This window comes from Dromaius novaehollandiae, chromosome 2 (assembly GCF_036370855.1).
Source record: "Dromaius novaehollandiae isolate bDroNov1 chromosome 2, bDroNov1.hap1, whole genome shotgun sequence".
NCBI lineage: Eukaryota > Metazoa > Chordata > Aves > Casuariiformes > Dromaiidae > Dromaius > Dromaius novaehollandiae.
The window spans coordinates 36,887,675-36,908,279 of record NC_088099.1 but is presented as its reverse complement, the minus strand read 5'-3'; the positions used below and the strand labels follow the sequence as shown (position 1 = coordinate 36,908,279).

The window sequence follows — 20,605 nt, the reverse complement described above, 5'->3', positions numbered from 1 at the left end:
ACCACATATATACATACATATATATATATATATATATATATATATCTCAAGCTCCAACTTTATCAAACTAGCTAAGTGTTCCTCTCCAAAATGAGTATCATACTACCAGCCCTGCTGGGAGACTTCTAATAGAGCTTCACCTCCTTTTTAAAGTATAACCATTGTCTTAGTTGATTCCTTTTTTTGCAAATGTTAATGAGGGAACTATTATCTCCATACTAAACACATAGTAGCTCAGCTACAAGGGATGGGCATTTTCTGCACAAATATAGGATGCGGAAATATTTATAGGAAAGCAAAGTTATGCATTAGACATACAAATGATAAGATTATCAAGGTAGAACTTGCTGTAACTTATTGGGAGTTTCTTAGTTTGTGCTTAGAAAATGTATGTGCACCATAACCTTGTTGGCAGCTGCAGTGTGGGCATCCATCACAGAGAGCAACATTTCCTTGCAGCTGTGCCTTAAAACACATCCACCATTCCTGAATATGAAACTTATAAAGCATGCAGTTGAGTATGCATCACCTCTCTAGTCTGCATTTCTTCTGATTTCCATGGGATAAGTTAAACCTTCAGGGCATGCAGACATTTAGTTAAAGAAATTAAAACACTTCATGAAAGACACGATTGTATAAACACACTCTGAAGGCACTCTGTTTGAAATTAGGCCAAAGCAAATGCTGTGGACAGTTCTTCCTTTTCCTCTGGTTCCCGCTCCTCCCCTCCGCCGCGTTCTGCAGGACACCTCTGCCAGACGGCTTCTGACCTCCACCGCGCTCCTCTCTGACCCTGAAGCATTCAGCTGCTTTTAATTCCTGAAGGCCAACAAGAGGTCCTTCAGTATGTACTTTAATGACATCTCTCCATTTCTTCTGCTGGATATATTTCATTGCTTGCTCAGTCAACTGCTGGACACACTCCCTCAGCCTCTCACCCTGTAAGCCAGTTAGGCAGAGGAATTTGGCCAGCGAGGCAAGCAAGATTTGAAACTGATTCCTGGGGAAAGGATATTTTACTTCTTGAAGATAATTTCTCTTTGTTTTTGGTAATTCTAGCAGAAAATTAAACAGGTTAGAGCACATTTTATACTTAGAAAACAAAATGAATAGTTGGTTCTGTGACATTTGAATTTTTTTGACAGATATTAAAGGTTTAAAGCTATTACAAAATCATTTAGAAAATGGCTTTTATCAAAGTAGGACAACAAGATGATAAATAAGTCTACTTAATTACACACAAAAGAAGAGAGGAAAAAAAGAAAAAGTAAAGATTATACCACATCTGAGTCACAAAACCCATCTCCAATAGCAATTCCTTTGAAGCTGATCTTAACCTAGGTGCTAGGATTATGGGTATGAATATAGTACCCAATAGTAGGTGCAAACTTCCCAGCCTAAGACTGAGGGAATAGCAGGGTGAGTGATTCAGTGGGTTTGATTAATTTGAGATTACAGTGCTCTATTGTGTATCAGTGCTGGAGGATTTCTCTGTTAGATTGCTCAGCAATATTTCTTGATTCAGCTTTCATATGGTCGCTGCAGGTTTCTGGGTGTTTTATTTTTTACTTCTTGGCAGTGTGCGCCTAATCAGTTCCTAATGAACAAAGACTATACTTAATATCATAACCAAAGGACTTTAAGATTCTGTGGGTAAAAACTGTCAAATCATCTGGAGGACCTGAATAACAAAATCTCGTTACTTAGGATGGAAATTGAGCAATCCAAGCACATAGAAATCTGATCCTTTAAAGTAGTTTTTGTCGAATGATTTTATATCATTAGCTAGGAACACAGTGACATGGCATATCAGCTTTGTTTTCAAGCTTCTGGTTCACTCTGCACAATATTAGGTTTATTTAAACAGTGCCTTTAGTAGTTATGGTCGCAAAGAAAAACCCCAATGTCTGAGCAGAATAACAGGTGCAGAGCACCTGGAACAGTAGCATGAGCAGGAGTGAACTGCCCTATTCATCCCAGTGGGCTCAAGGTGTAGTTTTATGATACAGCTGAGCCACTCTCTGTGCAAATGGCTTGCGAAGTGGCCTCAATCTCCTCCTCCCACCACTTCCTTTGAGCCAGCCCTGGCGTCTGTTTGAACACACAACAAGACAGATCAGGGAAATGACACAGAAGAAAACTTGCCCTGCAACCCCCTCTGCCCCAAAAAAGAGAGAAGGAAGAAAGAAAACACTTTATTCCTTAAACTGAGGGGACGACGACAAAAGGCTTTGAAATCTGTGGGCCACAAATGCAAGAATCCAGTAAGTTATTCCTCTCTTTAGGTAAGGCCCAGTATATGATCAAAAACCTTCCAGTCATGAATATTAGTTACCTTGTTAGGGCCCTCTGAGCAAGCTCTGATGGCGCTAACATACCCACACAGCACCCAACCAGCTCCCAGCAGTGTATCAGCCACACTGGCACTTTACTGTCAGCCGCCCTAACAGCCTGCCTCTAATTAGCAGCCTTGGCCAGGGGGCGACAGGAATTCAGCCTCCAGTAGGGCTATGCTGACACAGGGCCTCATTCTGCACTTTGCATTTTTAACGTGCTAGCTTGGAGGGTGCTGTGCTCCAAAGCTCTTTTGGAGGTGAGATGTTCTGCACTGCAGTTCCTTGAGGAGCTTATGCCTGTTATCTCATCGTTTTTCCCAGCAAAGGGTTCCCATCCCTTCCCAGGGGAATATTCATGCCTATTACTGTATTCACTCCTCCTTGTACAAATATTCATGCAGCCACCCAGTCAGCAGATGCACGAGCTGGGGGAACAGACAGGGGCAGGATGGGACTGCACTGCATTGCTCCTTTTTACACCCCCTAGCACCAGGAGAAATTTTTAAGGTGCACAGGTATGTGTTCATGGCATAGCTATGCCAGCAACACTTTCTAGACTAGACTGGCCTCTTTACTGACCACCAGCTTCAATTCAGTGTCCTGTGTTGCTGCCACTGAGGAGACTGATTGCCACTATCTGCACAGAGCCAAGGCCAAAGGGCCAACGGAGTCCCTGGACCAGAGCTTAGAGAGTGCACACCTTCTTTGTGTCTCATTTCGCAGTCTTAGATGGGTAGAAAATGATAGGAAAATTCTGCTGTTAAGCTCATTTATAATTAGAATAAAAGAGCCACCAACCAACAAAGTGAGAGTTACTTGTCTCTTATTATAAAATTTCTTATTTCATCTAGTGACTCAATCCCAGTATCTTCAGGAAATCAAATATGGAGTGAAAAGCAGCTGGCACAAGCTAAATCTGGCAGGAATGCAGTGATTCTGGTCAAGTCTGAAAAAAAGAAATGCTTCAAAAAGTATCTATCTGGCACAAAACTAATTTTTTCCTTCACTCTATCTCTGCTCATGTCAGCGCAAAGATCCTGTTAATCCCATCTCCAAGTTTAGAAAATCGTTAGAGCATCAGCAAAAAATGCCTTTGACTCTCTTTGCAAGCAAAGATCTGATCTCAAACTGTTTCGTAGTTCTCAGTGCTAGAAAAGTGGCGGCAATGCAAAGAGTCTCACTCTGGCAGAAAAACATAGTCTACCTGTTCCGACAGCTGCAAACATCCCTGATGTTCAGTCATTTCTTTGCCTTCCAAGCACTGCTGTTCGAGTTTCAAAATTTAATCTTCGCTTTCCACTGTCACCTCAAAATCCACCTATCTCATTTCCCAGACTAATTATACAAGACCTAGACAAAGTATTTTTCCTGTCAAAGGAGTTTGGTTTTCATGGGCAGAATCTGTGGAGTAAAGTTCTAGTAGTCAGAATTAAATTAAGCTACCCCTAAAGCATTCCTTATCATTTCCTCTTGGATAAAGATTTTCCCCTTCAATATTATGTGCATATTTTTATTACTGTAACTCTACTTTTGCCCAGGGCAGGAAGGGAAGCAATCTCCCAAAGCACGAACAAGAAATAAGTTCAAGCCCAATTCCAATAAGAGAAAAGCAAAGAACAGTGAAATGTTCATATGCTCATAAATCTAAATAAAACCATGTAAGTTCAATGCTGTAAAAATCCAGGTAGTCTATAATATTTCATAAGAACAGAAACTAGGAAGGCATCACATTTGTTCTGAAGTTGGACAGTGCTTTACAGGAAAATGAGGCCAGGTCTCTATTTCAGGAAACAGAGACCAATTTTACACTCAGTGTAAAATGATCCGCTATGGTGGCAGATAAGTGGAGTGACAGCCTATCTTAGCTTCTTTCCAAAGAATAGAGCATGCATTTTACTTCTTTTTAAACAGATGAAGCATTGCTACTTTATATGCCTTTTCTGGCCTAATTTATGCTGTATGAATTAACCAATTTCTGTGAAAACAGGCTGACCTATTTTCTAGAAATGCAAAGCATAATGAAAGGAACCTTTCCAGAGTGTTAGTGTTAGATACTGCCCCACCCACGCTAACCTTTTTTTAAGAAAAACAACCGTTATCAGGTTTTCGGTGCCCTTGCCATTCGTTATTTGTAAAGTAGTGGCTTTCCTAATGAAGAAACCAAACTGGAATCCAACACTTCAGAGTCAGGGTAGCTGCAGAGAACAAAACTATAATGAAAACAATACCTTTCAACCAGATTTTCACATGTGTTAGTGGTTACAGTTGCCTTTCTCAGTATTGCCTATCTGCATAATGATGGTCTGTAAAGTGAGTTCAAAGGGCTTGTCTACATACAAACTTCCACTGCTTCAGTCACAGCAGAGTGCATCCTCGTGTGAGCTCCCAGCAATTAAAAGCTGAAGAGATTGTTTTGGCTTGCTCCTCTCACACGGAAAAGCAAAACTTGGGATGGTCCACACAGAAAGACGAACCTACTCTGATCCCCTCTGTTAGCTTAGCTGTTTAATTGTTATTTTGTCAAACCGGTATTAAATACCACATTTAATTCAAGAATTCCCTGACACAGACAGAGATTGCTGTTCTGCTGCTATTTTCTCTCACAGGCATTGCTATTGCTCTGCTGCCAGAGACAGGATCACAAGCTGAACAAACTGCAGGTGTGACATGATACAATTTTTTTTTACATTTGATGTAACTCTGGATTTAGACCAAGGATGAAAACTTGGCTCTAATCACATAAATGGAACTTTGCTATTAACTTTATGTGGTCCAGGGTTTTACCTCAGAACTTTAAAACCAAACTGTGCAAAATTGGGAATGAGTTTCAATTAAAAATATGTATATTCTAGAAAAGAATGTTAAACTTAAGTAAAGGAGCATAACAGCTCTATCATTTAAAACCCCACACTGTCAAATTAATACTGGCCCAGCATGAAAAGTCCCTCAGATACTTCACTGAAAAGTTAAGTGAACCAGACATAATAGCTACCACACTGTTTTCTCTAGAAGTACCCTAAAACCCATTGTGTGGTTACCAAAAAGCCGATGGCTTGTGCTCCCTCAGCTGGTTAGCTTATGAACATTTCCCAGAGCTACGCTATTACTGACAGCTAAATTTTGTGCAGCTTGCTATTATCGTCACATGTGCAAACATATTGTCCTTATAAAAAGAAGTTACAATAGTCATAACAGTATGACGCAGAGAAGCAAGGAGACTGACTCTTGGGCCCCTGCATATTATCATCAATTGTCTGACAGTAGTATCTAAAGATCCCAAATGATATCAGGAATTCACTCTCCCTTCACCGCTCCACATACCAAATTAGACTATACCCTGAGAAACCTATCCTTTAAATAAACAACATGAACTAGTAATTCTATGCTCTTATATAGCATTTCTTATGAGATTGTGATTCTTTCAGGAAAATATGGTGCTTTCTACTGTTGAATTTCCCAAAGCTTTTTTCCTGTTGTTTTCAATGGCTTTTTATTTTTCAGGCATTGCCCTTTGAATGAAAAACGTGCAGGACTGAGTGCACGCTCTCAAATATACAGTTTGTAGAATCTTTCACTGTACAAATCCAGTGTAGGCTTAAAGAGACAAGTAGCATCTTCTCATCCACCCAGCTGTGGTTTGTTTGAAGTTTTATTTGGGACACCGGGAAATTTAGTTTTGTTCCTGTGACTCTTTTTTTTCCCAAGGAAAATCATTTGCCATTACCTTTTGTTTTATTCATTGATTTCCTATACTGGTTAGTCTCTCTTCCTTGCCTTCATTTTTAGGCAAATCTAATCAAAATGTGGTAGGCCTGCTTTCTCTTATCAAGTTACTGTAAAAATAGAGTGCAGGTTCAGAATGTTTTGTGTAAATATACAATAAAATGCCAGCAAATGAAATTTAATCATTACTTGTAATGTACATCTTTTGAGTAGGTTAAATTATTATATGCTTAAACAAAAGTGGAGATTTCCTTTAGATGACAAGAAAAAAATTCAGAAATTATTCCAATGGATAATTATTCCGTAATCCGTATTTCTTTATAAATAGCCAGGTACACTGTAGGTATCTATGACCTACAGCTGTGCTGGATTGGTCTCTTTTTTAGTAGGGACCTGAAATTTGCCTGTACTAGACTGGTAAGTTGAAATAAAAATCATAGAATCTAGTTATTCCATTTACTCATGCAAAGTTGGCATTGAAAACTGCTTTTATAAGAGCTCATTTAACACCAGCCTGAAAAAGGTATCCTCCGTTTTACTGTGTTCTGTATCTGAAATACAGGTAACATTCCACAGTAAGAATAAAACTTTTTGCTTTAAAGCCTTAGAAAACAATTTGGTACAGGATTTACAAGTCAAATTAAGAAAACTTCACAAGTGCAGTGGAATTCAATGGAACAAAGCAATCCGCCATAGACTTATATGAAGACCGATTCCTGATTCTATTTAATTTGAAAGTCAAGTCTTTAAATTAATGAATAAAGAATAATGAATAAAAAAGTCATTAGAAAGTATTCAGATTCCCTTCATGCCAATCAAGGATAAGGTCAGTCTAGTGCAGGAGAATAATAGAATGTGAATTGAATGCAGGTTGATACGGGAGGCGGGGTAGCTGCCCTGACAAATGAAACACACGCTTCTCCCCGGGGCCTATCCAGGCAGCGGTGATACCAAACCTTGCACAGATGGGCCTCAGCTCTCACAAAGAAGCCTTGGCAGGAGATGCCAACTTCCAGCCAGTCCTGCAACGTGAGTCAAGGCGATGCCCAGAGTGCAAAGAGTGGTGGTGCACAGGGTGAAGGCCACAAAGGCTACACTTCAGCTCTTCACCAAGATTTCTGCCAGCAATTTTAAGGCTGAGTGGCTAGAAAAAAAGCATCTACACACCTCTAGACCACCCCTGCATATAATTATGTAGAGTCTCTCTAATCAGAGAAAGGAAGAGTGCCAGCACTCTCAAAAGCTATACCTTTCTATAGAGTGAGTGATGGAAAACAAATGCCTATCAGCTGGTAGAAAATTTGTTTAAAGGGCATTATTTCCCAAGACAATGACTACCAGGAACCTCTAGCAAGGTTCTAGGTGGGCTCCAAGACTCAGTTACATGGCAGTTCACTAATTTCTAATTATGGTTTTGAGCCTAACTTTAGAAATCCAAATTTGAGAATTGACATTTGCCTAAACAGCAGGATCTGTCACCTGTACTATCAAAAAAGGAACTTACTGAAATTTTGATAATATTGTAATGATAATTTCATGGAGCTACTGTAATAGTGCATCCTGTAAAGGAGCTAAAATGAAAAAAATCAATTCCAGGCAGGTCTCTAATCTTGTAAGTGTAAATCCAGTGAGTAACCAAACGGTAAAGCAAAGCTTTATCCAAAATTTATCTATAATGAGTTCTGGGAAGTTGGTTAATATATTTATTTCGTATACTTCACAAGTAATGGTAGCATCCACTGATAGACAGCTTCTCTGAAGCAATTTCCTAAAGGAAGTGGGAAGGAATGTGTATCAATAAGAAAGATGTATGTGACCAGTCTTCCTGTGAGGTATATAGAGAATTTACATCCTCCCTTCTGTCAGGTGATCATTTGCTAGTCCAGTAACAAAACTAAAATATGCCAACAGAAACCTTAAGAAGCGGGCACTGATGCAAAGAATTACACTGTATTTCAAGTGGTCCATATTCTGCAAAGAGAAGGAATGCAGGATTTACCCCAGAACACTGACAAGGATCCACTTTACCATAAGGAGATTCTAAATCTTCCCTTTCATCATTCCGCTATCTGGTGTCTGTCACTGAGTGTAAGGCAATGAAGATTTATTTCTCAAGCTCTCAAGTAACTATAAAGTAAGACAGTTTCCAGGGACTGGGGCCAGTGTTATCCAAACTCATTTCTCCAGTATCACAGAAATCATTTTTCTGGTAGTGAGAAAATCACTGGAAAACTGGATAAGTGTACTGGGCTATAAATAAAAATATAAATCAATCTTACACAGGAAATGTTCAATTCAAGCAACACATTTTAAAGCAGATTTACTTGAAATACACAGCAGGATCTCATAGAGAGTTTGAAAGACATGTTTGTTTGGATAGGTAGTCAGCATTAGAAAATTAATTTTGCTAGGTTTATGGCAATTTAAAAAAATACAACTGCCTTTTTTGCTTGGTGTTGAATATATAACCCCAGACTGAGCAGTCATCTCATCCAGAATTCACATATCTTCTGGGAAATGCAGCCAATACTAGAGGACATCACAGGTCACAACATTTCTAAATTGACCTTTGCAGACAGCAATTTTTTTGCAACAACATGATATTTAGAAATTCTTGGCTCATTTGAAGCAAATTTGCATGGTGCCTATGCAAGCATTAAAGCTGAACTAAGTTCTGTTTTCTTAATTCTGTATCCAGCCAGTGGATATCATTCAGTCTCAGTGGAAATGCGATATGACTGTTTTCATCTGGTGAAGCTATGAACGGTGTTGTCAAAGGAAACAGATCTGTCCTTTCAAAAAGATAAAGAGAGGAAAGTGTAGCTGTCTTTGACCTCTGCCCATGCCAGTTTTCTCTCTGATGTGCTGTAGATACCTCTGCAGTTACAAGGAGGCAGTAAACAGGTTCAAGGTTCGAGGAACCAGTCCCAGGGTTATGAGTGAGAAAAGCGTGTTAGTCCTGGAGGCAACAAGCAGCAGCAAAAACGATGACTAAATTTTTAAGTGAATGAAGGGAGGACATAAAGCTCAAAATGGCCCACTAGCCCTTAATTTCCTGTAGCTAGGCATGCATTTCTAGAGATTTTAAGCTTGCTTTTGCTTTCCTCTAGATTCTAGGGAAGGGGTGTATATTGCAGGGGCAGGGGGGGAAGGGAGGGAAGAGGCCTGAAAAATGTGAAACCTATAAAGAGACAGCTGAAATCAGTTTTCTGCACTACCCTTTGATTAGCTGTTCTCTAGCTCTAAAACCCTGAAGCTAAAAGAACTAAAAAACAGCCATAAACAATGAATGCTTTGAATTAGCTTCTCTTCATATGTCATGCAAAAGGAGAGGAGTCACGTGCCCACAGTGCATAGCCACACGGAAGGTCAGCTGGAATTTAGAGCAAAGTCCAAGGGCAGAAACTAATAGCTAAAAGCATCTTTGGGACTCTCAAGAAAAGATGCATTAAAATCAAGACATCTGCTAATTAAGCAAGTAAAATATTTGCTAATGGAGGAAAACACCCAAAACGTAAATCTACCTGAACATGTGGCAGTGCTTGGGGCTCCAACCTGTGGCCATGTGCAGCTGAACATTTCTGACCTATTTCCTTCGGTGCTCAGCCTCCCCTCGGAGCATGTCTTGCTGCTCAGGAATACGAGGAGACAAAGGCTCTGGAGGAAAATAAATATTCCTAAAACAAGAAATTCAACCTATCTATTAGAAGATTTTCTTCCTTAAAAGACCAGCAAAAGAAGGTGATTATGCTTCAACTAGGAATTAAAAAAAAAAACCCTTTAAAAATAGGTCTTAATAATTAATAATAGGCCATCCATTTTGAAGAAACCATTAACGCTCTTAAATCATAGTCCTATTCTGAAAGTGATTCAAGTAGGCCTGTAATGATGCAGGCTTTAAGTCCAGAAATGGTCTTTTCACACAGTTATTGAAAGAAGAGGTGAAGGCAGACACTGGAAAGTAAACCACTTGTGAAAAATCTTTTTAAAGCGAAAAAAAGTATTTAGCCCAAGTGGTAGGAAAAGAGCCGAAAGACGTATATCAGACAAATCCCATGAAAGGTTTCGAAAAACTATTTGCTACAGATATCCTGTTCTAAGTCTTATTTCTGGGAACCAGAAATTATGAGGATGATGCCAGTAATTTTTTTTACCACTTTGTATCACTTTTTAACTACCCACCTTTATTTTTGCCTTAAGTATTCTGTTTCTGATTTTCTTTCCGTTACTAGTCTATATTACAGGGAATTTGGTGTCCCAGAGAGATTCCTGTGTGATTATGACTTAAATTAGCAGTTCCTGGTTCTTCATAGCCCCTTTTCATATAAATCCTTAAATGTTAACCCTTAATATTTAAGGGAGAAAAATATGAACTAAAAAGGTTTTAGAATTTACCCAGTGAGCAGTACCAAATTCTGCAAGCTAGACAGCAAGTGCCCAAAAGGAAAAAAATATATATGACCGAGGAAGCAGCATTTACAATTCCCTCCCCACATCACCTTCATTTACTACATATCCTGCTGCATTAGTAAAACTAAAGGCAATCCCAACCTAACAATAAATCAAAATGCATCGTATTTGAGAAAGAAAGGTCTGCTCCCAGCTCTTTAACAATGTCCCTCAGGTGTGGTTTTGTTCACTTTTCTTTTTACCATCTAGGAAAATAACAGCATGTTGTTTCTTGAGATTACAGTCAGGGTCACTAAATTTTGTAGACCCAAGACACACTTGTGTTTTTTTCACATTTAATATTCTAAATAAGCCCAAGAAGAAGGGAATCCATATTCCATTTTATCAGTCCTTTCTTTTTAATCAAAAAGAAAGACCCAAGCAGTTTTTAAGCTCACATGATTTGTCATTGGTGAATTTCTGTCTACCACTCAGACATGATGTCCACCACATTCCCGGAACTAAGAGAGTCTTCTAGTGGCTGCTGTCTTGCATAGCTCAAGATGGATTTTTTAAAATTATTTCCCCTAGGAAAATGGAAAATGTATTATTTCCTCAGGAAGAAAATATATGTTTAAGTAAAGTTACTCATTTAGTCAAAAAAGAGTAAAAAAAAGGTTAGATGGTTAGAAATGGATGTGTACATTCATAGCTGCAAAAGCATATGCAACTGTCATCTTCCCTGTGTATACACAAGGTTCAGAAAGCTGTCTCCAAAGCTCTCTTTGCATATTAAGAACCTATTGTTAAAAGAGAGTTGGCAAGTATACGCCATTTACTTTCAGGTATGAAGAAGGAAATGTTCAGTGTTTGCACTTACAACATTACGAATGGAAAGCATGGAAAACTTGGATGTGCAAGGAAACTTTTTTATTCACTGTTAACAGCTTTTTGGTCAGCTCTGACTTTTTTAATTATATTAATAAAGGAATTTTTCTATGAAAAACAGAACAATGCAGTAGATGTTTTCTCAGTTTACTGTGATCTCCAAAAGCTAGACGTCTCCCTAGTTTTGCTAACATGTGCCACTAATTTCACTGGCACATGTTAGAAATAGCTTTAATACCAGTCTTATAATATCAACATGGCCGTGGAAAATGTGCACATGCACAAGAGACATAGCAGCTACTGTATTTTCCCACTATGTTCTGTATTATAAGTGCTGGATCCTTTCCATTATAAGACTTGTTTCCAGTTGCCAAATTTCAACCATGCTAAGTTGAAATTTTCTATGCCATTGTCCTGACCCAGGATGTTTTAGGGGAGAAAATTTTCCGTTCATTTTTTTCAGTCATTTCCAAGGGTCGTCTTAAAACATCCTGGTGAGTTTCCCTTTAAGCAGGTCCTATGCTTCTGGACCTTGAAACAGGTACCTTGGTGGGGTGGCTACTGTGTCCACAATGTGCCAGAGAAAACAAAGCCTGTGTAGAAAGGAGTGAGGATGGGGCAAGATGGGTGTGGGACTGGGAAGTGCACAAGAGAATATGCAGACATTTGGGGTGAGGGCAGTGGAAGTTGTCCTCCTCCCACTTTAGCCCAGATACAGACGTGTCTTAGGATGGAAAACACTAAACCTGGATGAGAAACTGCAGGAGGGAGAGCTTGTGTTTAGCAATGGGAAAGAGGCAGCAGGTGAAAAGGGGAATAGACCTGAGGAGAGCTGTACTGCAGGAAGAAACTGGAGGTGGCTGAACGAAGAGTATGAGAGCAGATGAGGAGCCCAGTGAGGGTTGATATGAGACTGGGAGCAGTAGAAGAGAAAGGTCAGATGATGAGTCCAGAAGGATTGGCTGGGTAAACAAAATTACCCTGGAACCTGGAGAAATGGGGATGGAAAATGTTAGTACTAGCACAGGGAAGAGACAGTATTAGCACAGAGGTAGATGGGAGGGGAAAGATAGAGCTGAAGGTCAGACTTGGGGCTGGAGAGAAGTGTTGGAAGAACCTATGTCTCACTGAAAAAAAAAAAAATAACATCCTTTTAAAAGAATGTTATTGTCAAGTGCTTGAAAGCTAGAAAGTTTTGCTGTTAAGACTGCTCATGTAACCCTAATTCAGCTGCCTTCTGGGTGTTTTCTCCACAGGACCAGCATAATATTTCACTCAGATTAGCAAAACTTCTTACTTCCATGGCACCTCTTCAGTTTTCTTTAATCATTACACAGAAATCAAAAAGAGGTTGAACTGGCTATAATCTAAGCTATTTTGCTAGGAGAATGACCAGACAAAATAATATGTCTGAATTTGTCACAGCTTTAGTCTCCTGTGTTACAATGGTATGCATTCCAAAACTAACCCTATACCCGCTGCCTCAGAAAATAAATTTTCGTTTTCAAGAGACCTCAGTAAGGGAGACGAAACATTATGACAGGTTACACACATGCAGCAAAGAAAACACAAAGAAGAAATAATGTTGGTGAGAACACTTTTTCAAAGTGTAAAGTAACAGAGAAACAGGCATTTCAGAGTTCACTGCAAAAAGAAATGCTATAGCCGAGATTCTTGTTAGCAGCAAATGGGCCATGTTTGATAAACAGCCCAAATAAAGATGACATTTCCAGTCCACCTCAGAGCTACAGGAAACAGAGGCATTGCCTAGCTGCAGCTGTTTAAGAAAGAAACAAAAGACGCAGATACTGCTTTTATAGTTAAAAAGAAGTGTGAGTCTTTATTCAGGTACCATAAGTAGTTTTGAGTTTCTCGGAAGCAAACATTTTATAAATCCCTTGGACAGTATGCTCTTGATATGTGCAACTCATCCATAACAACATCCTTTCCTGAAAGTTAGATACAAGTAAACACAACCTGTACAATAAATCAAAACAATAAATAAGCAAGTTGCACACTGAATGGCCAACAGAAACATATTGCAGGGAAACCTATTCAGGGGCAAAACATAATTGGTTTTTATGTTGAGGTAGGCAAAGAAAAAGAAAATAGGTACTGTATAGGTAACAAAGTTTAATGGGCTGTAGAAAAATACAGAGAAGATATTTAAAAACATCATGAATATTTAAGATTGCATCAATATCCTATCTAGTGCGACCATTAGGATTCAGGGTCACTATACAATCAGAAGGAAAAGGCAGCCCAGATCTGGAAATTCCAATATAAAACAGCAAGGTCAGCAGTAATAGGGAGTATGGGGCAGTACTGATCTTGAAAAATCAGGAAAGGAAAAGTATATGATGACTTTTGCTCAACTGTTTCTAGTCAAATTCACTATATTTGCACTCACAGTATATCAAGGAAATGTGGATGTTACTTGTCAGTGCTGACTTTTTTCCCTTATAAATGCAACAAAATTCTTCAAATGAGCTTCTGCCCACATAATAATACTCTTTAACAGTTGAAGGGAGTCTATTTTACTGTAGACAAAATAGAGGGACTTCTGAAATAGTCTGCCTTATTTCTCAGAAACTTTCAGAACCTTCCAAATCCTATTTTCAATGGTGACTGAAGTATTTCAAAGCTCCCTGTGCTATACTCTTCTGAAGTCTTTTCTGATAACAGGACTTGGGAAAAGGGATTTGTCCTAAAACCACTCTTTCTATACCAACCTGACAGAAGAACCAGAAAACTTGCTGTGAATTGTCACTTATAATCTTTCAATAAAATTCACTCTTCATTTTTTTAATCGAATGGTAAATTACTTCATTTAAGGGTTGCTATTGATACAGTTACAGTCAGAAAACTGCCTTCAGTGTCCATCGAGTTCTTCTGATGCCCCCTGCAGGCCAAGCTATATAGAAAGCAGACATCCCAGACAGAAAAAGGCTGCATAGCATCAAAATACCTATTTTATTAAGAAATAGAGCTGCCTCCATTTCAGCTTGTCTTAAAAACTTACTGACATGCAATCCTTTCTGTTCCAACATGCACAACCAAAATTCAAAACAGTTCTAGATTCTTTTGTGGGCACCGAATTATGCAGAATGACAAAGGCTGACAGAGTGACGCAGTGCAGCGATGCGCAGGGCCAAATGTGGAGGTTAGATTTGATGTGACTGTGGTACGTGACACTGGAGAGGAGTCTGTTCCATCCCTGTGGGGACTATTTTCTAATCTAAAGACACTAACTTGCTGTAGGACACTTAAGTCCACGTACGATGGTGACTCATACAGATGAGCAAACTTCTGAAACTAGTTAAATCTTTAATGGCACAGCTAACTTGAGTCAGACGCCTTGAAGATGCTGAGGAATACTTGTTGTGGTGGCTTCTCCCTACTAAATGCCCTCCAAGACTTTGGACTTTTTTGGACTTGAGATTCAGTAATACCTATGCTCTGTTCTTCAGCTTGGTGCAGTGTATCAGGATCCTTGGGGACGAATGTGATAAAACTGCACTAGCTGGTTATTTCTCATAATTTTCCTTTTTAACCTTGGAGACTGCACACATAATACCTTCTTGTATGGGTTTACTTTGCTAGTAGTTTAGAAAAGACTAGCTTTCTAAGATGAAATATTCTACTTCAGTACACAGGAGAAGGAAAAAAAATGTAATTGCACATCATTAAATGAATCACCCCACTACCTTAGCAGAATGTAACAGGATGCAGTGCACTGTGAAAACCTTCTTTAGAAAGTTAAAATGACTCTCTTTAAAAAGCAGGCTCAATCACCCATCTTCTTTTACAAAAAAGATAGGTAAGATCTAGAAGGCATAATTAAAACATGGTGGGATAATTTGCAGCTAAAAATATGAAGGGGACAGATTAAAGAAGAAACAGAAGACATTAATTTCTAAAGGATGTTTGTGAGATGAGTTGCAGGAAAGAGACTAACACTGAGAATAGATAATTACCGGAGGGAAATGAGTACAAAGGAACCTGAGGTTCTGATAACTTTTCTGTTCCTGCTATCATTTGTTTTCTAGAAGGAAGCAAAATTAAAATAATAATAAGAAAGCCCTCTAAGATATGTTCACCTAAGTTTGATGTATGCACACAAGCTGATCTGGGATCATTCTGGATGTCTTAAATCAATCCACAGCAATTTGGAGCCAACATGCAGCCAGTGAGAATGTGGGTAGGACAGAAAGGACACACGGCACAAGCAAGCATCTCCAGAGGAATCGCTTCTGTTATCTGGCCACTGTTACACAGACATTAACTCCTAGCTATTTTGTGTGCTTGTTCCATGTCTGCTGTCTAAGGTACAGTGCTTTTCTTCTGAAATGTCATCCTTCTATTCTGAATACTGGAAAAATTGCCATGCTGAGGTTTGGGGGTGTTTTGTTTTGTTTTGTTTTTTAGGGTTTATCTCTGCCAGTCTCTCATATGATAGCTCTACCTTGGCAGAGAAGAATCAGACGAGATTGCTGTTGTCTTGCTCAATATAAGGAAACCAGAATAATGTTTCGTATATATTCCTTGGAGGGGACCAACAAAATTTAATTTCCTTCCTAAAGAGAGAGGAAATTAAAGCAAGTGTTTAAAAGGAGTGGAACATACGCTCAAAACATTTGTGAGAAAGTCAATTTTGGTTAAGCCCCCCTACACCCTATTTTGATAAAGCTTTAAGACGTCATCTGTTTTTACTCATACGCTGAAAATTCAGCATAGATGCAATCCAAAATACTTCTCTGAACACAGCGTTTTTCAGCTTAGGATTTGTTCTGATTTATTGTGCTGACTGAGGTGACAGTGATGACTCAGGCTTCTTTGTGCCACAAAAAGTGGCTGGATGTGAAAAGCTCCATTTCAGCAGACAGTAACGGTTGCTTGGGTAGTGGTATATGGTGCCAACAGAAGATACAATCCATTCAGCATAGCAAGTCTGTCATTATAAGGCATAAATCGATGGACAGAGATTTCTCACTCACAAAGAATGGAGGGAAAAGAATAAAAAGGGAAGAAGAGTTTAACTCTGGACATCCTATTCCCCTAGAAAGTATCACCATTCCAGCATCTTTACTCAAAGGAGCTGATCCTTTCTTTACAGACTATTAAGAAATGGAGAATAGGGGAAAATCCACTCCATCAGCATCTAAATGAGGGCAAATGTGAGAACAGTTTGGTTCCTACTCCAGTCTGTGGGAGGCCCAGTCCAGTATATAGCCCAGGGCTGTATCATGAGTTTGGGGGATCCAGCTGAAACCTTCCAGGGGTGAGTGTGGTTCAGGTTCTGTGCTCTCCTTCAGGTGCATCACTAGACCACTGCAGTTATCCTCATTACATATCTCCGACTAAAGCACAAATACAACAGCATACATGTAACTTCAGGATACTGAAGGGGAATAGAAGTGATTTTGCTTAAAAGAGAACTTCTAAAATGTGTCTGTATGGGGGGAGTAACTTAGCTTTTTAACAATCTTATTTCTTCTGGCATGAGGCATATCACTTGAACTAGTTTTGCAGTATCTTACGTTTTTGCTAGATATTTAGTAGAAATTTGAACAACGTAAGCACTTTTTAACTTGTTATAATGAGAGAAGATGAAAGTAAAAACCTCTTCAGTTAACATAAATTGTAATTCTCAGGATTTTGTTTTCCAAATTTCCAGAAAGTTTTCAGAGGAGAGGTCTCACGTTTCTAAAAATTCCTTTAAAAATGAATTGCTTAACAGTGCATTCAGTAATATTTCAAGCACCACCACAGTTAATGAACTCTGATGTTGCCAGATGAGCACTACCTTAGGCTCCATTGTTGCAGTCTTACATAATTTCTCACTTTGATTCTTAATTCTTGCAGCTTCAAAAACTGGCAGTGGACAGGGGTCTCCAGATCCCTAATGAAGGCTAAGCAAAGAGTCTGTGAAGTTGTTTTCACTGTGTTGCCATTTTCAATAGGGGTAAGCAAGAGTAGCTGCCCTGGATGTCCTCTCAATGGCTTGCAATCTTAATCTCTTTGAACACTGCCCTGCTGAGTTCTAAGATCTCGTGCCGGCTCAGCAAAGCCAGCAGATTTGTTGCCTTAGACACTCTGTCACTTAATCATCCTGGGTAAGAAAAAGTACAGCTCTGACACAAGAAGGGAATCTGCTGCTGTGGTTACTTTGTTTTGCTTAATAGTCTACCATGTCATCCAATTTTATCCCCACCTTAACAAGGTATGAAGAATCCTCTAGGGACCCTTTATCTAAGATATCCTGCAGAATAAATTGCTTTCACTTCTTTAAGTTGTTCTCACTTTCACAGTAATACAGCAGAGGAAAATGTTTCTGATGATTTACAGGCAGGAAGCAGATAATGTGCCCTGCTGGCATAACTGAAGGAGAAGCGGGAAGCTTTCATAAACACATTTTTAAAAGGCAAGATCAGGAACAGTACATTGAAACATCAGAAAGGCCCAAACCGGAGTTTGCACTTATGTCCTGAACCTCTTGCACTTTGGGATTGTTCAGCTCTCAGATACTGATTTAAGGCCACTCTCCCATGATATCACAAGTTAATTCAGAATTCTAAAAACAGCACTTTTTACAAAGTGTTATGTGTTAGTGTCACTATTGTTTCCTGTACAATGGAAAATGTTTAAAAAAAGAGAAGAAAAAGAAGGAGCAAAGACTACTAAGGCTTAAAGCTATTTGGGTCAGAGAGGTTCAGATTCAGGTCTCTTTCTTCTGGTGATACAATGCCTCACAAATCTGTGCTCAGGATCTTGAGACTGTGGGAAGAATATTGAAGAACATTTTAGTCAGAAAGAATTTCCCAGCAAAAGCCCCATGGGTTTGGTAACATTGAAACATTTTTCAAATGTATGTTGGTTTCACAGAAATATTCACCTAATACAATGAAATAAGCTCCATCATTTTGACATTATCAAAGCAAAAAAAAAAAAAATATATATATATATAAAAGTCTAAACACAGTTTCATCTAGACCTGAAACAGTTTTCCTAATTGTCCAGAATTTCTAGCAAATGAAAAATCGCACATATTCTGTGGAGCTCTATTTCAGATGTTTTTACAATAAGGAATAGATAATAACACTTCCCTGAGGCCTTCTGACATTAGATTTTGCAGAGAAAAATAAAGAAAGATATTTCGGTGGTTTTACTTTCATAAGTTCATTTGTACTTTTATAAGGATTGCAACAGTACAAGTACTACAATAGCATGCTGGGCCTTGCAAATGGTCTGACATTTTCTCAGCTCAGGGTTCAGGAGAAGGTAGTCCACAGATGGATGTAGTTCTACAACACCACATGCACAAGACCAGAAATAAAAATCAGGCCTGCTGTTCATTTGAAGAGAGGATCTGTGGTGAGGTTCAGCTGTTTGAGCTAAAACACTTCAAAATAAACCAGCTAACGAACATCACAAGTTTGCACCCACACATTACCATGTCCATTCAAGGCTTTAATTGCATTTATAGCAGATGCCAGAAAATATGCTACAAGAGGGCTGGAACAAAGACCAGCTTCTGTTACTAAGAGAAAACAGACCTATGTGTACTATTCAAAGGGCCAAGAAAACTGTGTGAGTTTGGAGAGGGTGGGAAGGAAATTGGAAACAGCCTGAAAGTAGTATTAATAAGGTTGCATTAATAACTGATAGTCTTTTGGAGATTTAGTCCTGGGAGAAAGAGAAGGAAGAGGTATTTCTTATTGCTGAAATGAAAATCTGAAAGGACTATTTTGATAAGCAGGAAGATTGCTTGAGGTTTTTGGACACTGAATGTTCCATTCGATCTCAATATATTTGAATCTGAAAGAAGAGAAACAATCTAAATAGTTGGAGTCACACAGTTGCTAGTGCTGTTGAAATGACTCACTAGCGAAAATTTTAAACCAGCAGAAGAAAGTGCCAGATTTTACTGATTTTATTGATTTCCTATTCTGCAACAGAGATCCATTCTGATCGTCTTGCCTAGTTGACCTTAGAGCATGTGAAATGGCCACAACAGGCAGCTCCGAATGCACCTTGCTCTGAAAGAGCTTACAGGTGAGAAAACAAAATCAATTCCTCTCTTAATGAAGCAAAGAGACATCCTAAAGAAAACAAAGAAATACAAGAACTTCTTACCCATCTATAACTGTAGTTTATCAAAAATCTTCATAGTTCTACAAAAAATTACAGATGGACCATCATTCATACAAGGGTATAGCCATGCTACAAGCAAAGCTGTTTCTCTCACACTGTTCTTTATAGGTTATGCAATAGGCCTAGACATGTTAGACTGAGACCTTGGTTAATCAGTAGATTACTTTGGATTCAGCAATTATGTAGGAACAAAGCTGTTGTGTGTTTCACAACCTATTACAGTATAGTAATTGTACTGTAGGCACAAGATCGATTGTAAAGCTACAGAAGAAGAAAGTTGGTGGTTACACCTAAACATATCTCTCAACCTGAAGAACAGGAAGAGCTTAAACTGTTCCCTTAAACTGTTTTCCCAGTTTTAGCCTTAAAGAAAAACATTGCAAGAAAAAGTAGCTGAATTGCAGCATTACTAAAATCTGAGAAAAAGCTTCAGTTCGGTCGTGCATCTGGATGAGCTGAAGTGATTCTTTTTAAAATGATACTGGCTGTTCAATACACATTGTTCACTCCGTGACTTCTTTACAAGGCAGCAATCAATGAGCGCTCCATTCATCAAGCACAAGTCATTACAATCTAACTTTACAGCACAATTCTGATTTCCCAACATGACCACCGCACAGAATGCTCAGAAAAAGTATTTCATGCAAGTCAGCCATGTCCTTTACCATTGGCTTAACGCTAATTGAACTGCACAGACTATGGGAAAAAGATGCTTAAAAGCAAATCCTTGTGCTAGAACTTTGGCAGCACAGTGGCAAGGCAGTAAGGCTGAGAATCATTCTCTCAGGATTTCAGTCACATTTGAAAGCTTTAAGTGAAATCTGCTCTCTGACCAAGCTTCATATAATGCTCAGACTCATCTTTCTGACCCATTGTTCTCATGGAAGCCTGTTTTTGACAAGTAATGTCCACTGGATAATTAATTGATATTCAAGAATTTAACAGACAGCAAAAGCAACTTGCCCTGATGGGTTTCTCTTGACCGGGGTCCAAAGATACACCACTTTGCTTGGTATGATTAGTAAGACAGTGTTAACCTACAGCTATAGGGCAGAATCACTTGTCCAGATTTTTGCCTCTCTCCTGGAATAGTTGCATGCAGGTGAGATGGATGA

At 38.9% G+C, this 20,605-nt stretch overlaps 1 long non-coding RNA gene across 2 annotated transcripts in view; it reads right to left on the bottom strand.

Annotated features, from left to right (window-relative positions):
• Positions 1–20,605, bottom strand: part of LOC112985246 (uncharacterized) — a 56,315-nt gene that overhangs the window by 17,212 nt on the left and 18,498 nt on the right. The window contains exon 4 of one of the 2 annotated variants that reach the window (XR_003259707.2): positions 13,149–18,113. The exons of the other annotated variant lie outside the window; for it this stretch is intronic. This is a non-coding gene — a long non-coding RNA (uncharacterized LOC112985246). Of the gene's footprint in view, positions 1–13,148; positions 18,114–20,605 lie in introns of those variants that run through there. 2 annotated transcript variants of the gene reach the window in all.